General features: G+C 43.0%; 1 protein-coding gene across 7 annotated transcripts in view; it reads left to right on the forward strand.

Annotated features, from left to right (window-relative positions):
• Window positions 1–27,257, forward strand: part of Tbc1d4 (TBC1 domain family member 4) — a 159,659-nt gene that overhangs the window by 66,686 nt on the left and 65,716 nt on the right. Inside the window, exon 1 of one of the 7 annotated variants that reach the window (XM_052732580.1) lies at window positions 25,313–25,333. The exons of the other annotated variants lie outside the window; for them this stretch is intronic. The gene's annotated coding sequence lies outside the window, so the exon portion shown is untranslated. Of the gene's footprint in view, window positions 1–25,312; window positions 25,334–27,257 lie in introns of those variants that run through there. 7 annotated transcript variants of the gene reach the window in all.

A 27,257-nucleotide genomic window follows, 5' to 3' on the forward strand; every position in this document is an offset into this window, starting at 1 on the left:
CCCTTAGGAGCACACTTCCTGTTTCTGACTTAACTTCTTCCAAGTATTTTGAGAATTGTAGTCATATTGAAGGATATTATCTAGGTAAACATTTTGACTAATAAGTGCTTAGTTACAGTGAGTTGTACAACTTCTCAGGTTTAATCATGGTAACATGCATACAAGTAGAATCTAGAAACCGTCTCAGTTTTTCCTCTTAGACCTCAGGTTTTTTTTTCTTTCTTTTGTTCATTGCTCCTGAGAGACACTGGGTCATGAAACTGAAGAAGTGGAAGTTCTATGAACCAGGCTGGAGAACTACCTTTGATCCTGTGTGTGATAAAGAGCAAGTAAGGGTTGTCAGCATGACTTTAGCTTTGCAATGAAAATTATAATATATTTACTATACCAAGAGAAAACTTTGCCTCTGTGGTGGTTTGAATAAAAATGGCCCCCATGGGTTCATGTGTTTAAATGCTTATGGAATGGCACTATTTGAAAGGATTAGAAGGTGTGGCCTTGTTGGAGGAAGTGTGTCACTGGGGGTGGCCTTGAGGTTTTAGAAGCCCAAGACAGGCCCAGCAGCTCTCTCTTTTTCTTCCTGCTGTCTGTAGATCTGGATGTAGAACTTTCAGCTACTTCTCCAGCACCATGTCTACCTGCATGCTGCCATGCTTCCTGCCATGTTGATAATGGACTAAACCTCTGAAACTGTAACAAGCCTCAATTAAATGTTTGCCATGGTCTTGGTGTCTCTTTACAGCAGTAGAACACTGACTGAGGCAGCCCAATAAAAGGACAAGCTATGTACCATTCTGTTCCCACTCTCCAAATACAAAGTCGGTAGAAAGAGAAGATCAGTGTGGTAGACTTTCTTATTCAGAATGAGATACAGGGATGTTTTTTTTAAACTCTTTTATTATTAATTTTTAAAATTTATTTTATGTACCAACCACAGTTTCCCCTCCCTCCTCTCCTCCCATTCCCTCCCTCCTCTCCTTTATGCCTGCTCCCCCCGCCCCATCCACTCCTCAGAAAGGGTAAGGCCTCCCATGGGAGTCAACCAAGCATGGCACATCAAGTTGAGGCAGGACCAAGCTCTTCCCTACTAATGTAGGGATAGTTAATGGATTCATGTGACAGGACTGGTCTAATACAAGTGTGAAGAGCACTTCGATTATGATTTTGATAATGGTGCATGTTAGGGAGGGTAATGATGGGTGACTGGGGAGAAATGACACATTAGGAAGCTCCTGAGAATTACTCGTGAGAAAATGATGAGCTAATATACATAGTGGTGATGAAAAGAAGTGGGAATGGGCTAGAGCAGTGTTGAAGAGCTAGAGATATAGGATGTGATGAGCATCTGGGTATTCATAGAAAGGATACAAAGACACAAATGGTTGTTTTCTTTTTTCTCTCTCCTCTCTCCTCCCCCCTGCCTCTCTCTCTCTCTGTATTAGTGTGTATTTGAGACAGGGTCTCTCTATGTAGTCATGTCCTAGAGCTCTCTGTCCTAGATCAGACTGGCCTTGAGCTCAAAAAGATCTGTCTGCCTTTGCCTCCTGAGTACTGGGATTAAAGGCTTGTGCCACCATGTCCAGCTCAGTGTTGGGTTTCGAGGGTTTATATAACAATGGCTTAGCCCACCAGCAGTCACTTACCAGCCAGTGGCAGTCCTTCAGCTGTCCATTGTTCTGCAGTTTGTGTGGATCATCTCTACTTCATGAGGCATCTGCTGCAGCTGGGATTTTCAGGGTGCTGTCTGCCCTTTTCTGATTCTCATTTGAGATGCTTTGTTATGTAGGAGCTGGCTGGGATCTCTTGGTGTGACCTGTCTCCAGGGCTAGCTCAAGCTGCCTTCCAAGATGTTGGTCTTGTAGTAGTTTTTCTATTTTTTTTTTATTTTTTTTAATGTGGTGAATTGCTATTTCTCAGAGTTCAAAAGCAAAAACCGAAAGCTTTCTCAAACTGGGATTGGAGCAGTCTCCAAACACTCAATTGGCTAAAGTAGTCATAGGGTTAGAACAGATTCATGATGCTAGGAAGCAGTTTCCATCACAGAGTGTGTGGGCTCCTATTTAACCCACCACAGCCTGCCTTCTGGCCATGAATATTCACATTCCTTTAGAGGCAAAATATACTCACTTTCCATGTGCCTAGCAGTCTTCTCTCATTATAGCACTAGGCTCAGACACAGAATATCAGAAATTCACTCTTTAAGTCATATTTGGGTACAAAGAAGGTAGACTGGATGTGCCTTATCACATACACAAACCTGAGAAGTAAATGGACAAGCTGTTCACTGTCTCATCCCACTGTAAAGAGGGACCAGATCAGCATGCTAGATTCTCAGTTCAAAATGATGTGCAGGAGTGGTTTATGGAGTCACGTGACAAGAAATGGTCCATAGCAAGTGTAAAGGTCAGCTGATTCCTGATCTTTGGAGACAAGAGAATCCTTTTATGGGGTCCAGTTTTCACTGGGAATGGTTTTCTGTGGTCCTTGGCTCCGTCTTCCCTGCCAGCCTTTCTTTCCATTAAGAAGTAGCTGGTACTTGTCTTTGCCCTTTGCACTCTGCTGCCAGCTGCAGAGGATCTGGGGTTGAGGGGTGCAGAGCCCTCCTCTTGTCTCATTTTATTTTCGTCCCAGTGAGTGCAGCTCCAGACATTCTCACCATAGGTTGAGGTTGATCGTTTACTGTTGCGGATGAAAACTGGCCAGTTTTATGTCAACTTGTTACAAGCTCAGAGTCATTGGAGGGAAAGGAGCCTCAGTTGAGAAAATTCCTCCATAAGATGGGTCTATTGGTAAGCCTTTTAGGGCATATTCTGAATTTAGTGATTGATTGGGGAGAGCCCAGCAAATTGCGCAAGCCTTGGGGAGCAAGCCAGTAAGCAACACTTCTCCATGGCCTCTGCATCAGCTCCTGCCTCCAGGTTCCCGCTCTGTTTGAGTTCCTGTCCTGACTTTCTTTGATGATAAACAGTGATGCTGAAGTAGAAACCCAATAAATCCTTTCCTTTCCAACTTGTTTTTGGCCATAGTGTTTGATCACAGCAATAGTATCCCCAACTGGGGCAGAATTGGTACCAGGATAGTGGAGTATTGTTGTGACAGACCTGATCATTTTGTTTTGGGGAGGGTTGTGGAAGGACTTGGAACTTTGGGCTAGAAAAGCCGTTCAGGGCTTGGGGAGCTGTTCTGTAGGAGCTTGGAAGATATGTTGAGGGCAATGCAGATGATGGAAGTCTTGCTTATGAAGTTTCAGAGAGAAGTTTAAAGACTCTTTGGGGCCATTTGTTATATTGAATTAAGATTCAGTTGTTCTGGTCATCTGGGGCTAAAAGTCAGCGATGATTAACAAGAAACCAGCACCATTGAAATGAAACCTTTGTGTTACTGGACAATTGATGCTGGTCAGCTGGAACTGAGAAATTAGCTGTGGTTAAGAGACCAGCATCATTGAGGTTGTCTGAATCAGTGTTCTGTTGTTGTGAAGAGACATCATGACCACAGCAACTCTTATAAAGGAAAACATTTAATTAGGACTGGCTTACAGTTCAGAGGTTTAGTCCATTATCATCACGATGGGAGGCATGATGGCATGCAGGCAGACGTGGTGCTGGAGAAGTAGCTAAGAGTTCTACATCTGGATCAGCAGGCAGCAGGAAGAGAGAGTGACACAGCCTGGCTTGAGCTTCTGCAACCTCAAAGACCAGCCCCCCCCCCCCCCCAGCTTACTCCAACAAGGCCACACCTTCAATAATACCACTCCTTATGAGTCTATGGGGACCATTTTCATTCAAACTGCCACAGAGAGGGAAATCTTCTGGGAAGTGTTTCCTCAGTCAGTGCATAGGAGCTGTGTTCCAGAGGCAGGCAGAGTTGTACCTGGAACCTGGCAGCTGAACTTGGTGGTGTAAGAGTCACCCAGGTGGTATTGGTTTTGAAGGCATGAAGGGGTCATGGAAAGCAGTTGAGGCTTGCCACTGTGAGAGGCCAGGAGAGGTCACTGGTGAAGGTGCAGCCTCAGTGGCAGTTGAAGGCCCAGGATTGAAAGCCTAGCTCATGTAGAGAACTCGAGGCTAGGGACCATGAAAAGAGCCTGAGAGAGGCTATTGGTTATAGTGCAGCCTGGTTGGAGCAGAAGACCCCAGCATTTTGGAGATGCTAGTACCATGAGTGGCTACCAGGAACAGTAGCTGCATTGGAGTGGAGCAGCAAGCTGTGTGTGCTGTAGAGGGCAGAGCCAGGGAAGGGACCCAAGCCCCTTGGAGGAGGCTGGAAGACCATAAGTGAATCCCAGACGTTGGACATTTAGTTATTTACACTGTTGGAGTTTGGCTTTTCTTTTTTTTTTTTTTTTTGGTTTTTCGAGACAGGGTTTCTCTGTGTAGCTTTGCGCCTTTCCTGGAACTCGCTTTGGAGACCAGGCTGGCCTCGAACTCACAGAGATCCGCCTGGCTCTGCCTCCCGAGTGCTGGGATTAAAGGCGTGCGCCACCACCGCCCGGCGTTTGGCTTTTCTTTGATCTGATTCTAACTGTGCCCTGATTCTTCCCTATTAAAGTCAGAAAGTATTTAATTCATTTTTGATTTTTCAGAAGCCTCCAGTTGAGGGTCTTTGAACTTTTAAAAATGAGATTTGGGAGTTTCACGGAGACTGGATTTTAAAAGAGACTGACTGTTTCTAAAGAGACAACTTTGGAAGTGTTTAAGTTTATAAAACTGTGGGACTTTTTAAGTTTGTAAAATGTTTCATATTGTGATGTCTTTATTAATGTGTGATCTTGGGGATGAACAAGAAAGGAAAGGTTGGGGCTTAACATGGTACGTTTGTGTGTCAGGCTGACAAGGGTCAGTTGTGCTTCCTAGTTCTATGTGAACTTAACACCAACTAGAGTCATTGGAGAGGAACGAGCCTCAACTGACAGAATGCTTCCACAAGACCGGGCTGCAGCCACACCTCTAGGTATTATCTTAATTAGCGATTGATGAGGGAGGGCCCAGTGCATTGTGGGTGCTGCCACCCCTGGGCTGGTGGTCCTGGGTTCTATAAGAGAGCCGGTTGAGCAAGCCATGGGGAGCAAGTCAATAAACAGCACTCCTCCATGGTCTCTGCATCAGCTTCTGCCTCCAGGTTCCTGCCCTGTTTGAGTTCTTGTCCTGACTTTCTTTGATGAACAGTGACAAGTGTTAGGTAAATAAACCCTTTCTTCCCAAGCTTGTTTTTGGTCAGGGTGTTTCATTGCAGCAATAGTAACCCCAAGTAGGACAGGTTGTGTATTTACTAAAGCGTGAGAGCCATGATTAGATTTCTTGGTGTGTAGGCTTTCTTTCTTCCTTTTTTTGTTCTTTCTTGGGAATTCACATTTACCCATTCTTTCTTGCCTTTCCTGTTCCAATCAGACCTTTAAATTCTTCTAACCTCTCCAACACTAAGAGCTTATGGAATCCACTTCTTTGTACTCCTTCACTAGCATGTGCCGCTCCCCTGATGTCTTTGCAGTTTTCCCCCCAATGTACATTATATTGCATTATCTGCTTCATTATTGCTGTTTGTTTTAGAAATTTTAGAAATTACAATCAATCATTACTTGCTGGGGTTTTTAAACTGATAACCACAGTCAGGGGCAACTGTGTGAAATTTTTCCTCAATGACTTTACAGGGAAATATTTGTCAGGAAGCAAATAGGCCTTTTTTAGAGGAACCCATACAACCCATCTAGTGTCCTCTCCTTGTTAGTATTTAGGACTCAGATTTCCTCTGGTTAAACAAGCCTAGATTGCTTGGAGAGGAAGTGTTCTGGGAGTGAATTGGGCTTTGACTGTTCAAACAAGGTCTGGGGAGTTGCAGCCTGGAGGCAGACAGCGGTTCAGACCAGTTCTGCCAGCCTTTGACAAGGCTGCTGATATGGTAAAGGTTGAGGTGTCGACTCCGATAAGAACTTTCATAGCTGGAAGAAGAACAGCACTTTAGCGTGATGACTGGGACTATCTGGGAGGCTGTCATGGGTCTTTTTTCTACCTCCTGTGAAGTGTGAGGTTTACAGCATGCACTTTTTAAGGAGAGAAACTGAGTTAAATTTTCACCCTTAACATAAATTATAACCGGATGGAAGAAACCTGTGCGAAATAGTGCTTGAAATCAGGCACTGTGTTATTAATAGCAGGACAGGAGATAAATGAAGGACTCAGCAGGGAGTCCCTGACTAACAAGTTGCAAAAACGGCCTGGTCTCATATATAAATAAAGAAGCTTAGCTGGGCGGTGGTGGCGCACGCCTTTAATCCTAGCACTCGGGAGGCAGAGGCAGGAGGATCTCTGTGAGTTCGAGGCCAGCCTAGTCTACAAAGTGAGTTCCAGGAAAGGCGCAAAACTACAGAGAAACCCTGTCTCGAAAAACCAAAAAAAAAAAATAAAGACGCTTAAACAATACAACCAACTAAGATGGAAGGAACACACCTATTGACTGCTATGGAGTCAGGGACATACCAGGGTTTCATTTGTTTTCACTAGCAGGTTATGAGCTCTGCAAACTGTTTATGAGTTAGCTATTTCTAGTAACTCATTGAGCAATACAAGGAATTTTTATAAATAGCTCCCGATCCTATACAGAGGTTTTATTCTAGTGTCAGAGGAGTGGATTGCCTAGCATGTCCCCAGCAGGTCACCATTCACTTTCAAAAAAACTGTCTGGAGGGAGTATAGTAGTTAGAACCGAGTCTTTGATTCACTTCTTCCTGTTTAGACACTGCCTGGTTAAGAGTGGCAGCTGCTATGGCCAGCAGTGGGCGAGGAGGAAGTGATATGGAATGTAGGCTTTTTATACCCGTCCTTGTCTGGTGTTGAGAGAGTGGCCCACATATTTCAGGGATGTTCTGCTTCTGTCCTCAGACTTACATTACAAGATTACTTTAGTGTTTAAAGGGCATTTTGTTTAGAAGATAAACTGAAAATTTCGCTTTATTTCACGTACTTCTTGCAAGCACATTTCTGTACGTGGTGCCTGCCTACTGAATGTCAGTGGGTGCTTGTGTATTCAGTCTGTAGCTTCTATATTAGATGCCTTCCCTTTGACAGAGTATGGAGAGTTTATTTTTCTTTAATCCCCTAATATATTCTCTGCCAGACACTAGCAAGGGTCTGTAGTAACTCAGTAGATGTTTGTTGAATGAAATTAATTAGGTGCGGTTCTGTTCCTGAGTGTCTGTACCTTGGCGCCTACTGTATTGAAAGCACAGTACTATGGACCTCAGTGCTCAGGATTATTGCCAAGAACACATTTAATTCATGGCTTACAACAATGGACAGACAGAACAAAACAACTAGCTGCATGCTTGCAATTTTAAAAATACTGGCTGACAAATCTGACCTCTACTGTATATAATTCCTTGCGCTATTTTAATAACAGATAAGTTTCCTGACATTTATTTGGCATGTAGAGATTTTTGCGAAGTATTTTCTTTTTTGAATTTTCTGTAATTGTGTGTGTGCATGCATGCACATGAGCTCATTTGTGTGTGCATGTGTGTGTGTAGCTGAACTATTGTCACAGAGGCTTCTTATTTTAGTGGATAGCAATTAACATAGAGACTCAGGACTGTTCAGAGTAGGAGAGTAAGTAAGTGCTCATCCACACACGGGACAGCTGTATGAACCTGTTTTCCACCAAGGCTCAAAGAACAATATAAAATGGGGGGAGGAAAGAATGTAAGAGTCAGAGGATGCCAAAGAGTGCTGTGAAGTAGTATTGTCCCCGTACATGTCAGTACCATTGCCCATGTGAACTGACAGCACGGTGGTTATCTGCACAAGATCAGCCCCCTTTAAAAATCTGACATGGAGTGGGGAGGGGCTCCCAGGTCCCCAGCGCTAGGCAGCTGAATGAAGAGCTATCAATAGTTGTTGGCCACAGGGAGAGGGTTCTGGTGGTTGTCTAAGCCTGAGTGGATACCTTTAGACCTATGTATAAATGGGCAGCACTAATTGGATCCAGTTGTCTTTATTTATTTTTATCAAAAGAGGATATGAGGTTGGGAGGGAGTGGTGTTTGGGGCTGGGCAAGCTGGAGAGAAGAAATGGATTCGATCCAGACACCTTGTCCAGATACATGACATTTTCAAAGAACAAATTTAAAAAATGTATCAGGAGCATCTGAAAAAACGACTTAATACACAGTTCAAATTACCATTGTTTTCTCTCTGAATGTCAATGCTACTATGGCCTCATGTTCTTCACGGTGTTATTTCTGTTTTAGAATTCATAAGGGTTATGGCGAGATAGGAAATTGGTGGAATCTAAACTGTGGTCCTGCCAGACTTATGTAAATAAATAAGGAAGTGAAATGGTCATACGAATTTAGCTTAAATTAAGGGGGTCTGAGATGATGGTAAACTTGAACTTCAAACTTCAGAGTTCGGGATTCAGTTCTGTGTTTGCTAGTTTTGTGACCTTTACTTTCCCAAGTTAATTATATTTCTTCTTTTTCTTCATAAGGTAATTGTAGCAGTTAACTTGAAATTAGTTGAAAAGCACCCTTTAAGCTATTAAGCTGTACATATAAGCTTATAATTATGAGATCTTATGTAACCTTGCTTCAAAGGCACTCATGTAGACATTTCGGGAAATCATATCACTGGGACAGTCTGATCCCTATCAACTTTTCCTTTTGGAAAGCAAACATCGGTGTTGCCCATTTTTATTTATGCCACTTAAAACAAAACAAAAAAACCTTTACCCAGGAATGTGGAACCTACAAATTTCCCAGGTGTGGGTAAACCCAAACTTCTGTGTTGTTACACTGAAAAATCTCTTTATTGTAGATCTGGCCTGTGCATAGCAAGCCAAGTGGCTGTTAGTCTGTAATGTATTATCTAGTGGGCTTTGTGAAATGAGGAGCTATCCACTCCCACCAATAAATTGTTTAGAACATAGCCTGGCCGACCATATGTCCTAGGTAGTTTTTGTTATATAAATACTAACTAAGAAACTATGAATTGTTTTTTCTAGAATGGTGGTTCTGTGTTAACTTTCCACAGCCCTGCAGAAAGAAGGTCAAAGGAGACTTCAAGGGCCTCACTGGTGTCCAAGAGATGACCTTTTCCTTCATGGTTAGAGAGTGTGGTAGCAGAAGGAAGGAAAACACAAAACCAAGTTCAGCAGTGAGGTCAAACAGAGGCTCTTTGTGTATGTGTGTATTTTAATTTAAAATAATTTCACGTTGCCAAGGGCTGACACTCATAGTCAAGAAAGGGCTGGAGATCCTGAGGAAGAGTGTATGTTAGGATTTGGGGTCCTGGTGGAAGGGAGGTAGACAGGGCCTTGGAAAATGAAAGGATTCACTATAGAGGAGGAAGGAACATGTTTTCAGAGGTTGAAGGTGAGAAGGAGGAGGAGGAGGAGGAGGAGGAGGAGGAGGAGGAGGAAGGAGCTGCGGAGAGGGGGGATCCTGAAGTGAAGAGGAATAACTGAGAGAGAATTCACAGAGTTGGTGTCACAAGGGCCAGGAGACTGCAAGTGGATGGTTCGCCGGGAGGACCACCCTTCTCCTCTATTTGTAGACCAACGGGACTAGAGAAGAAATAAACATGTAGGAGATTCACCGAGGGAGGACGGGAGAGGTGGAGTGAACAGTGATGATGAGACGGACGTAAAGTGGGAAGAGAGGCTGGATGGCTGTTATGGAATGCTTAGGACACGCTGTTATAATTCTCCAATCAGATCATTTTGTCTGTACTTTTAGATGTAGTATTTTGCTAATTTGTTTAAGAAATACATATTTGTTGAAAATCTCTGCTTTCTTAGGCCTCGTATTTTATTGTGGGAAGACAGCCATTCAAAAGGGAAGGGAGTAAAATCTGTAGCATATATGCTTGAGGAGAAATGTTCCAGGGAAAGTGGGAGTAGGAGAGGGAAGGTGAGGAGAGAGAAAGAAAAAATGAAGATGAGAGGGTTATTTTAGGGAATGTGGTGAGTTATGTTTTCAATGAGAAAGACCAAGGTTGAGTAAAGGAGATGAAAGAGAGGGATGGTGTGTTCCTGGAGCTGAGGAGGAAGCCACATTGACTTCTGTGTGGGAGAAACAGTAAAGAGTGGATAGGCTGACTGTGTGAGCAGGTAGTGCTGGGAACTGAGCTCAGAGACCACGGGGTGGAAGCAGACGTAGAGGTTCTTGTTAAGCCCTAAGACTGGATAGGATGACTGAAGTAGAGAGATATAAGTAGGAAAGAGAAGAGCACCAATGACTAAAGCCTAGAGTGCTGGGCTATAAGAAATAAGCCAAGGACTCTGAAGAAGGAGAGCCAGAAACTTGACTGAATACCGGGAGAGTGTGTGGTAGCCAAGTGAAGAAAGTATTTCAAAGGCAGGAAGTGCTACCATCCAGCAGTGCTTCCTTTAGGGCTAGTCAGATGGTGGCTGGGAACCCTGCGTGGACCTAGCCAAGCCTCCATCACAGGTGGTTTCCTGGGTGACTGGAGCAGCTGCCTGATTGATGTGAGTTTAATAAAGAAACAGAGGAACAAGACAATGAGCCCAGGTAACCAGCCCTTTCAAGGAGTGTCACTGCTACCAGGAAGAGAGAACTGGTCAACAGCAAGAGAGGGAAGGGACGCTTAGGAAATTCTCTTAGCCTTGTGGACTCATGGAAAGTATTTCTCACTGGAGATTTCAGTAAGGATTTCTGTCACCAGCAACTGGCATGTCAGTCTGGAGAGATTTATACTGAACTCTGACCTACAGAACTGCAAGGGGTCAGGACAGTCTGCCCCTCTCCATTAGGCAGCGGCTGAAAACTACCACAAGTGAGTTGAGCAGCAGCTGTTTCACGGAACATTTTTATTTCATAGAATGACTCAACAGCAATGACTCGGTGGCATTTTCTTGAAAATGAGCAAAGTGATCTTGTCTTGTCAAGGAAAAGAACTGCCAGCATTTATAATCTGGGGGAAAAAAAAAAAAACTTGTGTTGATGGGTTTGATGCCTTGCCAGTACTGAGGACTTGAATGGATTGGTGGTTAGATTAACAAGCATGACATTTTGATGTTTCAAAAAACATGTCAACATTTGCACAACTCAGTGAACCTATAGTTTCCAAAAAGCCAATGCATAAGTTTCAAAGTCATGCATTGTTCAGTGATTTGAACATTTGAAGAAATTAAAAAGAAAGTGTTTGTAAGCAGGAACACCTCCTTATGCACGCAGAGTAAAGTCTGTGTAGCATACAGTGGGCCACATGAGCACCAGGTAACTCTCCAGATTAGAAGCTCTTTTAGTAGGCACCCTGTCGTCATTCCAGAAGCTTCTTGGGCTATGCATCCCAGGGAGAATGGGATCAGCAAACACTGACTTAGGCAAATCAACCTGACAATTTATCATTTAGGTTGAGACTGTATCATTGGGATTGAGGGTCAGGGAAGAGGGGAGGACATCTGCTAGGTAGTGTAAGGATAGGAATGAGGAGCTCAGCCTAGTAAAGGGTTAATAGCAATGTGACCGTTTGTCTTAATCATCAACTCCACTGGATTTAATATCCAGCAGGCACACCTCTGGTCATGTCTAAATGAGACACAAAGACCTACCCTGATTGCAGGAAACGCCATTCTAGGAGCTGGGGACCTTGGTTAAGTAAAAACTGGAAAACAAGCTGAGTACTACTTTTCTTTTCTCCCTGATTCCTGGTTGAGGATGCATGGGCAGAGAATTTAACTTTTAAGAGAAGAATGTAAGTGGAATTCTTTGTTGGGGCTGATGGCTCCTCAATAACCACATAGGAACTTATTATTAATTATAAATGATCAGCAGATAGCTTAGGCTTGTCTCACTAGCTCTTATAACTTAAATTAACCTATATATATATTATATATATATATATATAATATATATATATATATATATATATATATATAATCTACACTCTACCACATGGAGATACCTTTTCTTAGCACAGCATATTCATCTCCTGCTTCCTCTACATCTGAATGGCAACTCTGCCCTCTCTCATCCCCTTGCTCTCTTTTTGTCTGCAAGTTCTTCCTAACCTCTACCTGTCTAGCTGTTGACCATTTAGTCCTTTATTAAACCAATGAGAGCAACAAATATTCACAGTATACAAAAAGATTATTCCACAGCAGAAGAAAATGTAAAAATATGTTCCCAAGTGTTTACTATACAAATTAGTGCTTGCAGAAGTCAGAATGTAAGGTAAAAAAAGATATCAAATGGGTTTTACACTAACAAAATGCCATCTATGACCATAGTATTAGGACCCACTCTTTAACACACTAAAAATTATAATTTGTAGCTTTGGAACTTTTATGATAGAAAACTCCCAAATCATAAGATTATTTTATTTTAAAAGAGAAAATGCAATCAATGGATCTTAGTAACTAGAATAATAATTTCCATGCCTTTAATATACTATTGGACACTACTTTCATGTACTCATTTTACCAATGGAGTTGCCCAGAAAACTCTATTAGGCCTCTTACTAAGCCAACCAATGTCCTGGTGTGTGTGTGTGTGTGTGTGTGTGTGTGTGTGTGTGTGTGTGTGTGTGTAAACCAGAGCATTAAAAGATGGGCATTGTGGAGCTTGCCTTTAATTCCAGCACTTGGAAGGCAGGTGGAACTCTGTGAGGCTGAGTCTACATCCCAAGTTCTAAGCCACCTGGGGTTATATAATGAAACTGTGTCTCAGAGAGAGAGAGAGACAGAGACAGAGACACAGGCAGAGAAAGACAGAAAGACAGAGACAGAGGAAAAGGAAAGACAAAGTTTTATAATTCAAGCTTTTGCATGCTGTGACTGGACTTGACTCAGTGACGTCACGCTTGAGTAGTACTGGAGTAAGTGATGATCTGTTTTGCTCATCTCTTTGAGGACAGACCTGTAATGCCTATAGGATAGTATAGTGTTGTTTGCATTGCATAATTATTTCAGCTGGGCCTTCATGTTCTTGTTGGGCCTTTTGGTTCCTATTGACTTTTGAAACATACATTCAAGGGAATTGCTGGGATAGTTTCTTCTAGAAACAAGTATGAGGTTGGTAGAGAATCAAAAAGCAATTTGTGTGTCAGCCCTCTATAGATTAGAAGAATAAAGTCCATAAAAACAAGCAGATAGTCATGGCCATTACTCTTGCACAGCTCCAGCTGTGATAAAGTGTATAGTTCTTGGAGAGAATTGATGGCATATTTTGACACTTAACTGTCTCACTTTGGTGTAGGCTTTCTTTCTTGCTGCCATTTTTGAGATTTATTTAGTAAAGGACTAGAAGATGGAGAGCCCCACTGTGTTACAATCAAAGCATGGGACCCCCACTAGGAGTCAGACAGAAAATTTATGTTACACGTAGTGCATACTGTCTGTGAAGATGGATGTCTGTAATGCACACCTCAGGTGATTGAAATGGAAAGCTATAGGCAATGACAGGTGACTCTCAACTACTCTGTAAATTCTTGTGACAAGATAAATGCTGGCTACAAACAGGATGATGATTCCTGTATCTGGCCTGCTGGAATGAATTGAACCTGTATTTCCTGTGCTAAAAAGAAATTATGAAATTTAAATGATGACTTCAATGTATTTATTAATGTCGCTGTTTTGTGAGCCTACCACACTATCCACAGGAACACATTGCACATTGACACACGTTTTAAGTGGGTGTCCATTGCTCTTTTGCTGCCCCTGTGGCAATGTTGAAGTGACTGGAAGAGCATCAGACTATTGCTGTCCTCAGTGGTGAATGTGGATGGAGCTGGCTAGTGGTACCATCCGAAGTACTGTTTGTGAGTAATGAGGAATAGTCCTATGATTGTCTCTCAAGGTTTGTCTTTGTGTTTATTTCTTTGATTTGAGAAAGCTGATCTTATTGATGAAATTTGTTCTTTGGTAATTTCAGACAATGTATACAGTGCATTCTGATTACTCTCATCCCTCCCTGCTCTTATTCCCCACTCTTCTAAGTCCCCCCTTTCCTACAGGTCTCCTCTTCATGATCAGGTCTGTTCTAGTTACCTTTCTGTTAATGTGATAAAGTATTCTGAAAAAAGAAAATCAACAGAGGAGAGGTTTACTTGGCTGTCAGTTCCAGGTTACAGCCCTTTATGTAGGGAAGTCACAGCGGCAGGAGCCCATGACAGTTGGTCACACCATCTGCAGTCAGGAGCACAGGGAAACAGAAGCCCGCCTACTGTTTGCTTTCTCTTACCTAGGCTTTACCCATCCCATATAGTTCAGTGAATGGTACCACTCACAATGGGCTAGGTCTTCTCACATCAATGTCCACTGGCTGAACTGATCTTGGTAGTCCGATTCAGGCTCACTTCCTAGATCAATGTTTCTCAACCCTTTGAGGGTCAAGTGACCCTTTCACAGAGGTCGCATATCTGATATCCTGCGCATCAGGTATTTACATTATGATTCATAACAGTCACAGATTTACAGTTATGAAGTAGCAATGAAAATAATTTTATGGTTGGGGGTCACCACAACATGAGAAACTGTATTCAAGGGTCAAAGCAGTAGGAAGGCTGAGAACCACTGTTCTAGATCATTCTGTGTTGTGGAAAGTTGACATTTAAAACTGTGCAACACCCTGTCTTTTTTGCTTTGTTTTGTGACCCATTGAGTGTAACCACGATGATGGGAGGCAAGAGGGCTTTGAAACTATCCAGTGGAACCTGGTGGGCTCATTAGTGGGTACAATCTGAAGATAATGATTCTCCCTCCCCCTACCCTGAAGTTCATCAGGGAGGGGTGGGATACCATAAGCCTAATTTGGGAATTTTTTAAAAAAGTACCCAGTAAAATCTACCTTTACTTAGTACATATTTTTTTTGTACCTTTGGCCTGATTTCTTTCTTTTTAGGGTCGTTCTGTGGCTTAGTCATTTGCTTTGCATCTATCACCAGCCTTTCTTGTTGAGGAGCACTGACGAATGCTTTCTCTGCAGCGCATCATTGGCAATCATGACAAAAACACAAGTTGTTCCCGACGCCTCTTCTCCCTTCTTTGGAGATAGAGTTTTAAACTTGGTACGTTGCCATCTGGAGCCAGGACTATAATTCTTAGCTATTCCTTTGCTAGAAGTCCTTCTTGTTCTGGCCAATGGGGTCTAAGTAGATTTATCGTGCACCATTTCCTTAAGAGACTTTGCTTAAGAGAATGTCCATAGTATGTGTTTTGGCCTGTGGGTACATGTGTATGTATCTGTGTGTATATGTATGCATGTTTGCATGTATATATCTGTATATGTGTGTATGTGTACATGTGCTTGTGCGTGTGTGTGTGCGCGCACATGCGAGTGTGTGTGTAATCCTTCTTTGTTCTTCTCTTTGTGTCCTGTAGTCCAGAGTACAGTTGCCAATATTTAAGATCAAAAGATTGGAGTCCCCAAGATAGATAAGTAAAATAGAAGAAACCTGATCTTAAGTATTTAAGGATGATAAATAATACCAAATAGCCCTAAGCCTTTAATTGCACTTTCAATAAGAAATATTAATTTAAAAAATTTATTTATGGTGTATGTGTGGGGTCTTTCTCTCTATCTGTGTGTGCATGTGTGTGTGTGTGTGCAGGGAGACCCAGAAGAGGGTGTCCTGTGTCTACCTTTTATCACTCTCTGCCTTTTCATTTGAGGAATAGCCCTCCCTGAACCTGTGGATCATGGCTAGGCCAGTCTGGAAGGAGCTGGGTTCTAGATGTTTCAAGGACATCCTCCTTGTTATGTGAGTGCTGGGTCTGATCTCTGACCTGTAATTGAAAGTTTCTCTTCTGCCTACCAGTTCCCGAGTAACCATTCAGAGACTTAATATTAATTATAATTGTTTGGTGGATGGCTCAGACTTATTACTAATTAGCTCATACAACTTAAGTTAACCCATTTTTATTTATCTATGTATTGCCACGTGGCTGTGGCATTACTGGTCTGCTGGCATCTTGCTCCTTGGGTGACTGGGTGGTATCTGCTCTGACTCTGCCCTTCTTCATCTCTATCTTCAGTGTGAATGTACGCCTAACCTTATTCTGCCTCTCCATCAGCTAGTTTTATTTATCAACCAATAAGAGCAACACATATTCACAGTATACAGAAGGACATCCCACATCATTTCCCCTTTTCTGTCTAATCAAAAAAGGAAGGTTTTAACCTTTACATAGTAAAATTATATATAACAAACAGCTATCAAGCAAGAATTACAGTTACAATATTTAGTCTATTTGTATTTGGCAAAATTAAAGAAAATATTCTATTGTCTATCCTATCTTTGTGAGTCTAAAGTTTCATATTTAATTTATCTTTTATCATAACTAAGGAAAATTATAATTATAACTATCTAGTCTTCAACTCCATCAAAGACCCCAGAAGGATATAATATTACCTGAGTAAACAGGAAGTGCACTGTAAACAACTTTCACAATTCTAGAAATGACAGAGACATTTGGACAGTCACCCAAAGTTCCTCTGCAACATTGAGGCATCCATCTTTAGCCTACAGGCCTAGAGTTTCTGGCAGACTTTTCAGTGAAGCAGGAAATTTGAAGGACTGTCCCTCTAATATTAGCAGCGTTCGTCAGTCACTTTCCACTGTGTCCTGTAGAATGTCTGGCAGTTTCTTCTGTGAAGCAGGAACCTGAAGGACCATCCCACCACAAGTTCGCTGAGATCAGTAGATAGAGTTTTAATCATATCAGGAGCTTTGAATTTGGTTTCTTCTGACTTGAAGTTACTTAGATACATCTCTTGTTGAGAAAGCTGACAAAATTGATCACATGGAATCACACCATACACATTAATTATTAGTGACCAGATTTTACTCATTTCTTTTATCTCAAATCCTGTTCATTGTAATGTTAACACCAAAGCATGGGCTTCTTTCACCCTCAGAGATATTCAGGTATTAAATTTGCCTCCCCTCCTCTATGTGTGTCCATGTGCGCACCTGTAGAGTTCAGGTGTTGATGTCAGAATCGGCTAGCTGGCCAATGAGTCTCTAGCACCCACATGTCTCAGTCCCTCTGGTGCTGGGATTATAGGCAGACACTTCCATCCCTGGCTTTTGAGTGGGTGCTGGGGATCTGAACTTGGGTCCTCATACAAGCACTTACGGAGTCATTTCCCTACCCCAAGACTACTATATTCTTAAAAATAGGTTAGTGTCACAAAACTGCTTTAATTTGAAAGGATGAAGAAATTAACAGACTTATAAATTCATTGCTAAATGTGTGCTATTTATGAATTTCATAAGTAGAAATATCTTCTTGAGGTCTTTGACTATACTGTTATCGAACATATCAGGAGGAGCAAGACTGAGTTCTGTTGAATGGGAGAGGCAACCTATCAGAGAATATGCATCCAAATGTGGGGAGGGCCTCTTATGAGCTGGGTAAAGGTGCACTCTTTCAAGTGTCTCTCAAGCAATGTGGCGATATTTCAGAGACCTCAGGGGTAGAGGCTTATTGCTTGTGACAGTGTGTATTACATTTACTAATTGTATTTCAAATCAGGGACGTACACATAAGTATGTTATTTCTCAGAGACCCTGAAAGTCTCATTTTTTTCTTCTTCTTCCATCGAAGATGACAGGAAAAATCATATCCTTTGAGCCACCTAAATGGTTACATTCTCTGTAGGTGTGGAAGGGGGAGACAGCTTTGTGATTTTTAATGAACAGTGAGGAATTCCTCAGGTCTACTGATGTGAGAGCGGGAGTTGTCTTTTCTGGTAAGAGCCCTCCCTGGGTGATTGATATCAACTGTGCTCCCAGTTCCGAACAAAAGGCAACCTTGCTGGAAGACATCATACTGTTAAATTTTCATTTACTGGCAATTGCTGAATCAGACATACCTCACTATGGCTCCTGTTGTTTCCACGGGGATAAAATCTACTGTGCAGCTGGAGACAGGGTCATATAGAGCTCCAGTATAAATAGTGACTGTGGGGAGACCAGCCCTCTGCTGTCACTCAGGAAATGTGCCAGCTTGGGTCAGAGAGCAGGCATCTGGCTGCTTGTGGCTGCCCTTTCTTGTGGCCTATTTTTGGAGAGAGGCAATTGTGTGTTTTCTTTTTATCTTTGAGTGATAACGAAGTTAGCATGGTTTTGGTTTTGTTTCTCTTCTTGGGAGAAGAGGGGCATGTGCACCTTTAGTGATTAATGATAATGTTTGCAAGCAACTGAAATCCCCAGAAAACATGATCAAGAAAGTTGTCTGTTACTTTGTTTACAACGTGAAAGATCTGTTGTGCTGTTGTTATTAATATCTGAAGCAATATGGGGCGTCAGGACAGAAATAGGTTTCTGAGAAATGTGTGGCGTTTTAGTCTCCTGATACTGTTACAACTCCATCTACTGATCTCAGCGAACTTGTGGTGTTCAGGTCCTCTGGGCTTAGTGCCCGGCCCCTGGCCCCCATTCCATTGCACAAGCGTGCCTTGCTCAAACCGTCTCTCTTCTGGGGTTCAGACATTGCATGAGTTGAAATTTATTAACTGTCCCCGTTTGATATTTTGTTTAGAAGGCTTCATATTTTCATAGATCCTGGTAAAATACCAAGACTTTTTTTATTATGTTTATTATGTCCTCCGTGAACATATTTAACAGGTTCAAAGTCATTAAATCCTGATGTGACAATAGTTTTTTCAAAGTAACCTTATTTTTATTAACTTGCTAATTTCATACTTGTTAAAATATTCAAATCTCCAGTTACTTTACTTCAAAGTGGTTGATTTTATGAGCCTAAAATAAGAGCAGTGGTAATAATTTTATAAACTATCTTTTTTTGGTATTATTCTATTGTGGTTACATTACTGACACTAGTTCATGTGAGAAAGCTCCCTCTTGTGGTCATTACAGTAACTGCAGGTAGTATTAAACCGCATTAAGTACATATTCCTAGTAATAAAATCAGCTAATAGGTTAACTCACTGTGTTTTATGTTGGTTGCAGAGATATGCAGCATTCCGAACCATGGATCTCACAGTGCCATTATAAACAACATCAATTTAGAGTGATTCATAATACTGTTACTCTGTGTTACTACAATTAGAAAAAGGATTAACTTTCTTGAGTACATGTGTATAAGAAGTTTCAATGACTTCATTTTTCATTTGGCTTTTTAAAAAGTGTATCTACACAAGGAAATAAGTAGGGAATTATTTTTCACAAGTGACCCAAATACTTGATACAGACATTTTTGGAAAGATACAAAAATATTCTCTTCCTTTATCCTAAGTCTATGCAGACTATTTCCAAAATATATTTGTGATGCTAATCTTCACTGTTAACCAAACTGGATTTGGAATCACCTAGGAGACACAGCCCTGGGCCTGTCTGTGGGAGTGTTCCCAAGAGATTTACCTGTCGAGGGAAGACCCACCCTGAATGTGGGTGGCATCGTCTCAGCAGCTGCGGTTCCAGAACAAAGGAGGAAGCAAGCAAGAGAAATTCATTTTCCCCCATTTCTTACTGACTGCAGATGCAACGGGACTAGATTCCTCTTCTGTGACTGACTATATACCTTCAAGTTAGGAACCAAAACTCTCCCTTAAGTTGCCTTTGGTAGATCCTTTGTCCTTGCAACAAGAAAGGCAACCGATAGATACAGTACTTCTTAGGATGGCTCCCAGCTTCAGCCTGTGCTGGGAATGGAGTTCATTTGCATGACTTCATTTAATGGCACAGATTCCTGTTTTCTATTTCCTCATTGCCAGGTTTCACTTAAGATATTTAAGCTGTCTGGTGAAATCTTCAGTTCAATCATAATTGCCTCCGTGAGACCCCATAAAGAGTAGCCTTAAGATTCCCAAACAACTTTGCCTCACAACTCAGCTTAAAAACACTTTGCATTACATTCAACGTCTCCCACTCAATGCTCTGTCGGATCTGAGCTCTGCTCATGAGTGTGCCTTGGGATTTGCAGGGGAGTGAAGGAGTGGAAGGAGGAAGCCTGCCATGGCCACCCCCACATCGGCCCACACCAGGCCTTGGCAGTTCCCTTTCCCTGTTCGTCGAACTGTTCCTGCTGGTTGTGTGTCTCTTCCGCGTTGCCCACTTGAGGACATTGTTCCCACAATTCTGCCATCTTTTTCTAGCTTACCAGTTTGTCCCTTCCTACTAAGCATTCTTCAGTGAACACCACCATTTAAACATTTTTATTTATGACGTTTTCTTTGGATTTTTTTTATTATTTTTGTGTGGATTGTTAGTGTTGTGCCTGCATGTACGTCTGTGTACCAAGTGTGTGTCTGGTGCGTGAAGAGGTCATAAGAGCATCAGATCCCTTGGAACTGGAGTTGCTGATGGTTGTGAGCCACTGTGTAGGTGCGTGGAATAGAGCCTGGGTCCCCTCAAAGAGCAACAAGGAACAGCTGAACCAGCTCTCCAGCCCCATCACTTTTTTTCTATCTCTCTGGTCTCTCTGGAAATAAATTGTCTTTTGAACCTACTCTAGTAAAGGTTTTGCCTGCAGTTCACAGAATGTGTGTGTGTGTGTGTGTGTGTGTGTGTGTGTGTGTGTGTGTGTGTGTGTGTGCGCACGCGCGCGTGCGCCCCAAAGCCACCTATGATCCCACATTGGGTATTCTGTGATTACTGACTTCAGGGTCCTTTTCTTGGGTGCTTATATTCCTGGTTCTTGATGTGTTTTCCTGTGTTTATGTCTCTTCATCTTCCTCACTGTAAGCGCTTGAGACTGGGGTGTCGGGAGACTGGGGGTGTGGGGAGACTGGGGGTGGGGAGACTTGGCGGGTGGGGAGACTGGGAGGGAGACTGGGGGGTGGGGAGACTGGAGGTGTGGAGACTGGGGGTGTGGGGAGACTGGGGGTGGGGAGACTTGGGGTGTGGGGAGACTGGGGGTGGGGAGACTTGGGAATGGGGAGACTAGGGGTAGGGAGACTTGGCGGGTGGGGAGACTGGGAGGGAGACTGGGGGTGGGGAGACTGGGGGTGGGGAGACTTGGGGGTGGGGAGACTGGGGTATTTTCCTCTGTGTGCCTCACTTACCGTATTTCTGTCTGTTTCCCTCTGTCTACACCAACCCTTTATCTTTTTAAACAGTGTAGAAGTGGGTGTGTACAGACCACAGTGTGGAGGTCAGGGGACAGCCTTGGGCATCAGTCCTCTTGTTTACTGCTGAGTATGCCAGGCTAGCTAGCCTCGGAGTGTTCTGGGAGCTTGTCTCTACCTTCCATCCTGTGGGAGCCTTGGGATTACAGATGTGTGTTTCCCTGGTTGACTTTACATTATTTCTGGGGTTCAAACTCACGTTCCCATTTTTTGCACAGCAAGCTTTCTACCCACTGAGCCATCTCCCTAGCCCCTCTATAAAGTCTCTCGATGAAACCATCTGATCTTACAGCTTTAAAGCTCTCTATATGGTAATAGCTTCAAGTTTTCTGCGTCAGTTCTACTCTGCACTCGGAGCGACAGACATAGATTCAGCGGCCTGCTGACACTGCCCTTGGATGTCTATGCACATCTCAATTTATAGCCCAAACCAAGCTCCTGATGCCTTCAGCTGCCCCTCCCAGCCTGGTGCACTGCAGCTCTGCTTCCCTAATTCCTCTGCCTCCCAAACATGAAGTTGTCATGACTTCTCTGTCTCCTGTTCCCCACCTCAGGGCCATCAAAACCCACACTGTACCTTTAATATTACATGGAGATGCTGTCCGCTGCTTGCCACCCTCCTCATGGTTGCTGGTGTGTGAGTCATTGGTAGCTCGTCCTGGGTCAGCACGGATGTCTGTTTTCCATGCAGTAGCCAAAGGCTCTTTTGAAAATATAGCCTAAATCATGTCATGTTTTCACTCAGCCGGTCACACTAAGAATAAAAGCTGAAGTCCTTTCAAGGCCTGCATGATGTCAGTCTCTGCGTCCCCACAATTACCTCAGTCACCTAGGTTCAAAAATCTCTCCCCGTTCACTCATCCCAGCCACACGGACTTCCTGCAGTTCCCTGGACACACCAGGCTAGTGTGTGGCTCTGAGCCTTGGACTTGATGTCCTTGATGTCTGGAATGTGCCTCCCCCAGATGTGTGCAGGACTAAGGTCTTTACTGGCCATGGCTTTTGCCCTATGTCTTACAGAGAGTCCTTTCTCTAAAACTGTGAGGAGTCTTATACGGATTTCCTTTCCTTACATCTTTTCCTCATTCCTTGCATCAGTCTGTTCCTTCTCGAAACTTTTCCCTCTCTAAAATCCTCAAGAATTTACTTATCTTGCACAGTATTTTTTTTTCTCCCCAGCCCTCTCACCTCTCCCATTTTGTGAGGGCCAGGATGTTCATGTTGACATGGTTTCTTTCATTTTCTTAGGTAGCACAAAACAGAATTATACTTTAGCTTTAATTAAATATTGTTGGCTATTTTCCTGTCCCAACATTTTCAGGCATATTCACACACTTTATTCAAAATTTCCCTGAGCTAAGCATTGTGATTTACACTTTCCAGATGAAGCCCTCAACAGATGTAGACCTTCTGTAGGCAGCAGTAGGTATTGGAATGGGGCTGCCACTGAGGGTGAAGTTTATGCTCTGTGCTTTTCTACCATGCCACATAATGAATTGCATCTCTTTCTAAACAATGGTTTGTTTGTGACAGAGAATACGACACATGAGTTTTTCCTTCTAACTTCTTGTCACCCACCTTACCCTGTGTCCCGTTTTCTTTCCCTCCATCATTGAGCACCACCGCTTCTTATGGGATTCTACTCTCGATCACATCCTGTGATTCTCCACTATTTATTTCCTGTGCATTACACTTGTGTATGGCATACGCTTCTGCAATTTGTAACGGTCATAGGCTAGGAAGATATACCTGGGGTCTGGAGAGCTGGCTCGGTAGTTAAGAGCTCTGCAGAGAATCAGCGTTTGGTTCCCAGTGCTTATGGCAGGCGGCTTACAACCACCTGTTACTCCATCTCCAAGGGCTCTGATGTCCCTTTCTGGCCTCTGGGGGCACCCACCTACATGTGTCCATGCACAAACACGTAAGGAAAAGTAAACTAAAACATTAACTTCCCATGGAAGGCATTCCGTGCCTAGAGCAGTAAGACAGAGTGGGGAAGGACTTAGTGAAGAAGGTTAAACACATCTCCTCCGTGCTAACTTGGTATCCGGCAAACCGCGGTGAGAGAAAAGCCGGGATGGTACCAGGGTCTGGAGCAAAATAGCTGATGGTTGCTAAGAACCAAAGCAACCCTGGGCTAAGAGGAAACCATCTTGGCTCCTAGCCCGGAGATCAAAACCAAAGCGGCTCGTAGGAGTCTGGTTCGAGTCACAGAGCTACTGTGCTCTGCTTTCTTTGGCCCCGAATCGACGCTTTTAATCTCATTATCTTCTTTATTGCTTTAACTTTTGATGTAAGAAGTTTGTTTTGAAACAAGATGGGGTAGGCCAGAGACTTCTCAAGGGCACCAAGAGCTTTACAATCTTATTATTTTAAAGTCATTCTATTACTCTAGTATAATTTGAATCTGCACCCACCCAAAATTAAACTTTATCTTACTTCTGTTATGGTATTGCATGTGGGGGACCCCCTCCCCCCCAGCTGGCTGGACCAGGGAGTCCCACGCGTGAGGGAAAATGCCGGGCAGATGTAGTGGCAGGGCGGCGGTAGGTCATTCACAACCTAGGTCCTGCATCCTCACAGAAGTGAGTTTATTATAATAGAGAGATGAAGAGAAAGAAAGGGAAGGAGGGAAAGACGGAAAGAAGAGAGAGGAAGGGGGAACCGAGGGTGCACACCTCGTGGGAATGGAGAGAAAGAGAGAGCGGAAGAGAGGAGAGGAAGGGGAGGGGTTTTTCCTTAAAATGAGACTTCTACATTAGGATGCAGGGCGGCTCCAAGGGGCGGGTTTCCAAGGGGCGGGTCAGAATACTAACAACTGTGGGATGTTTACTCTGGAACAATAACTTAGGGTTTTAAACCAAATGCAAAGACTTTGAAGGACGTGTGGGAAAAGTTCAAAGTGAGGCTGTGCGTTACAGCCTACGTTTGTAGTCGCGACTACCTGGGAGGCTTGGGTGATGGATTGCATGAGCTTCCGGATCAGCCTGGGCTGTATGGGAAGATACCCTCTAGAAATATCACGATGAAGTTTTCAGACAGCCTCACCTCATATCACAGGACAAACCGGATGGTGCTGCCAAGGCAACAGTGTCTGGAAAAGTAGCTAAGGCTAGCGCTGCTTCTCTAATACAAACAAGCTGCTTCATGGTGTGTACCTCTCATTGTCCTCCATTGCACGGTCATGAAATTTTTAGGGAGTCCAATAGAAATGGTAACATTGAGTTACCAAACTACTCTTTCTTAAAATGCTCGATTTCACTTTATGCCTTCCTACTTCTGACATCCCACACTGCCTAGATAATCTATTTTTTTTTTAAAGTGTGTTTTGTGTGGAGTTTTTGTATATTACTGCTAGTGCCTACAGAGGTCAGAAGAGGGCCTCAGATCTGCTGGAGCTGGAGTTACAGGTGGCTGTGAGCCATTGTATGTGTGTGTTGGGAACCAAACTCCAATTCTCTGTGTGAGCAAATGTGTTCCTCACCCCTCAACCATCTCTCCCGCCCTTAGAATCTTGTTTCTTAGGCATGGCAGAATTACAAAGAACTACCCTTTCTCCAAAAGCATACATTATTTACAAGACAGACTCCATATTCTTTCTGTGTGGGTGAGGCTACTTTAAACTGTTATTCCCAGTAGACAGCTCCTTCAGTTTATTGACATGTTCCATGATATTTTTCCCTCAACTTTTATGTTTTTCCTTTATTTCAATACTGCTGTGCCTGCTTGTAACAATTAGAAAAAGATGAATAATGAACCAATCAGCTAGGATCGACCAACTGTAAACAAGGACCTAATTGATCTTTTAGAGCCTTATTTTAGGAAGTGCACTCTTATATTCCTGTTTACATCCCTTTACCAGTGTTTGCTGATGGACATCTGAGCTCCGTGAGGAAAGGAACCTCATCCTATAGATTAATTTTCTCTTATCTATACAATTAGTAAATGTTAGCCACATGGTTAAAGAGCAGAAGAAAAGGAATAGTCGTCAACAATAAAGCATTTCTTCTTTTTGTAAAAAGCCATAGCTTTGGCGCCTTCATCCCCAGCAATCTGCATGTTTTCCTGATTGCAGACTCAGAAAGTACTTCACATTTGAAGCAATTACAGCTGGGCAGTCTTCTCATTGGCCACACAGTGATAATGTGGACTTGAACACCACCACTCAGACTGCAGCTGGCTTGTTCAGAAAGAGAGGGGCAGAGGGGGAAAGCTGAGGAGGCCCACGGTCTAGCACACTCCATACTGTCTATGAGGAGGTCGGTGTCAGCTGGCTTCCTGATCAAAGGTATCGTTCCTTGGTGCTTTTTGCACTCAGGGTTCTATCTTGGGCTTTCTGAAGGCTTTAGACCAGTGATTCTAAATCTGTGGGTTGTGACCCCTTTGGCAAATCTCCGTCTCCAAAAATATTTATATTATGATTAATAACAGTAGCAAAATTATAGTTATGAAGGAGCGATGAAAATAATTTTATGGTTGGGGGTCAGCACAACATGAGGAACTGTATTAAAGGGTCACGTGTTAGGAAGGTTGAGAACCATGCTTTAGCCATGTGTGGAAACATATGTAGTGGTAGAATTAGTGTTCTCTCGAGTTAGGCAAATTATAGTTTGAAAGTACAAATATTTTTTAATATGTTAAATAATAGTGTTTGATTGATGATAAGCAGCAACATGGCATCAAAGGAGCTAGTAGTAATTTTGGGGGGAGCTGGAGGGATCTAGAGTGTGCACTGCTTTAATGGCTGAGTCTTGGTTCTTGAATCTGTTGCTTTGTTGAGTCCCTGGAGGTATAACAACAAAATATCAGCTAAAGGTGGCACTGTGCTTTTTCTGAATGGCACGAGGCACTTGAAGAAGCTTCCTTCATTGTATTGTCTGTTAAATTATCATGCATTCCTGGAAATGAATAGTTCCAACAATGTAGGCCTTTTCTGACTTAAAATGATAAAAGTTTTCCTTTTCTTAGGTTACGTTGGCACCCATCTAGAAACAGATTCACAGGTTTTGGCTCTCTAAGTGAACTCTGAGCATCTGTCATCTTTCATTCTTGAGACAACTCTAGTTTACAGAGGCAAAAAACCACTTTCCAGAGGGAACCGAGCAAAACATCAGCGGAGCTGGCTGTGGAATATAAGCTTCCTAGTGTCTGTCTGGCTGGCGTCTTTTCCGGTTTTGTTTCTGTTAGCGAGTAAATGTTGCCCAGAATAAAAACGGCGCCTTGAATTAACTCTAAGTCTGAATCAGGCTGTGTGGGCTGCAGGCAGCGTCTGAGCAGTAGAGATATTTGTTGCCAGAACACAAATAGCTGGAATGCACAGCTAAGTGTATATGGTGGGGCGCTCGGCAGCATTTGGGGGTGTTCTGGAAAAACATTGGCACTTTCTACTCTGGTGAGCAATAAGCAGAGGGAGAAGCTATGGTTCCCTGTTTTTGAGGGGCCATGTCTCCTAAATATAGGCAGCACACACACACACACACACACACATTCACATACAGACACATACAGACACACGTACACACACACATACACAGACACATACACAGACATAGACACACACACACAGAGACACATACACACACAGAGACACACACACACACACACACACACACACACACACACACACACACACACATACACCAAGTTCTGAGACCAAGCTTTTCCTATTGGTCACAGAGAAGAATTCTGGTAAGACACAAATTACTGCAGCTTACATTTTTCTCTCAAATAAAAACTCCTGTTTCACAGTACAGGAAAGAGATGGAGATGTAACACATGCACAGAGGACTCATATTTATTCAGCAGTATTTATAACTGCACAGATAGATACACATCATTTAGCACTGTGCTGCAGGAGAATGTTATTAATTCTACCAAAACAGGTCTGTGCCAGTACTGGAGAAAGACTTTATTTCTATTACAATGTTTCTGGTGGATCCCATAAACAAATGCCAAAAAGGAATGTATGTGTGTGTGTGTGTGTGTGTGTGTGTGTGTGTGTGTGTGTTTCTCTTATAACACTCTCTACTGTGGATACTTTATTATCCTCACAGTAATGACAATGGACAGTGTGACCTTTCTCATGCATGATGGGTGTGTGGGCAGGGGCTGTAGGGTGCTCGATTTGCTTCTCCTTGTCTTTCACATAAGGAGAGGCATAGACAGAGCTGGATCTCCTCAGCTAGGTTTTGTGGTTAGCGTCTGTGGCCCGG

Source organism: Peromyscus californicus, unplaced genomic scaffold (assembly GCF_007827085.1).
Source record: "Peromyscus californicus insignis strain IS unplaced genomic scaffold, ASM782708v3 Scaffold_12__1_contigs__length_115047231, whole genome shotgun sequence".
Classification (NCBI taxonomy): Eukaryota; Metazoa; Chordata; class Mammalia; order Rodentia; family Cricetidae; genus Peromyscus; species Peromyscus californicus.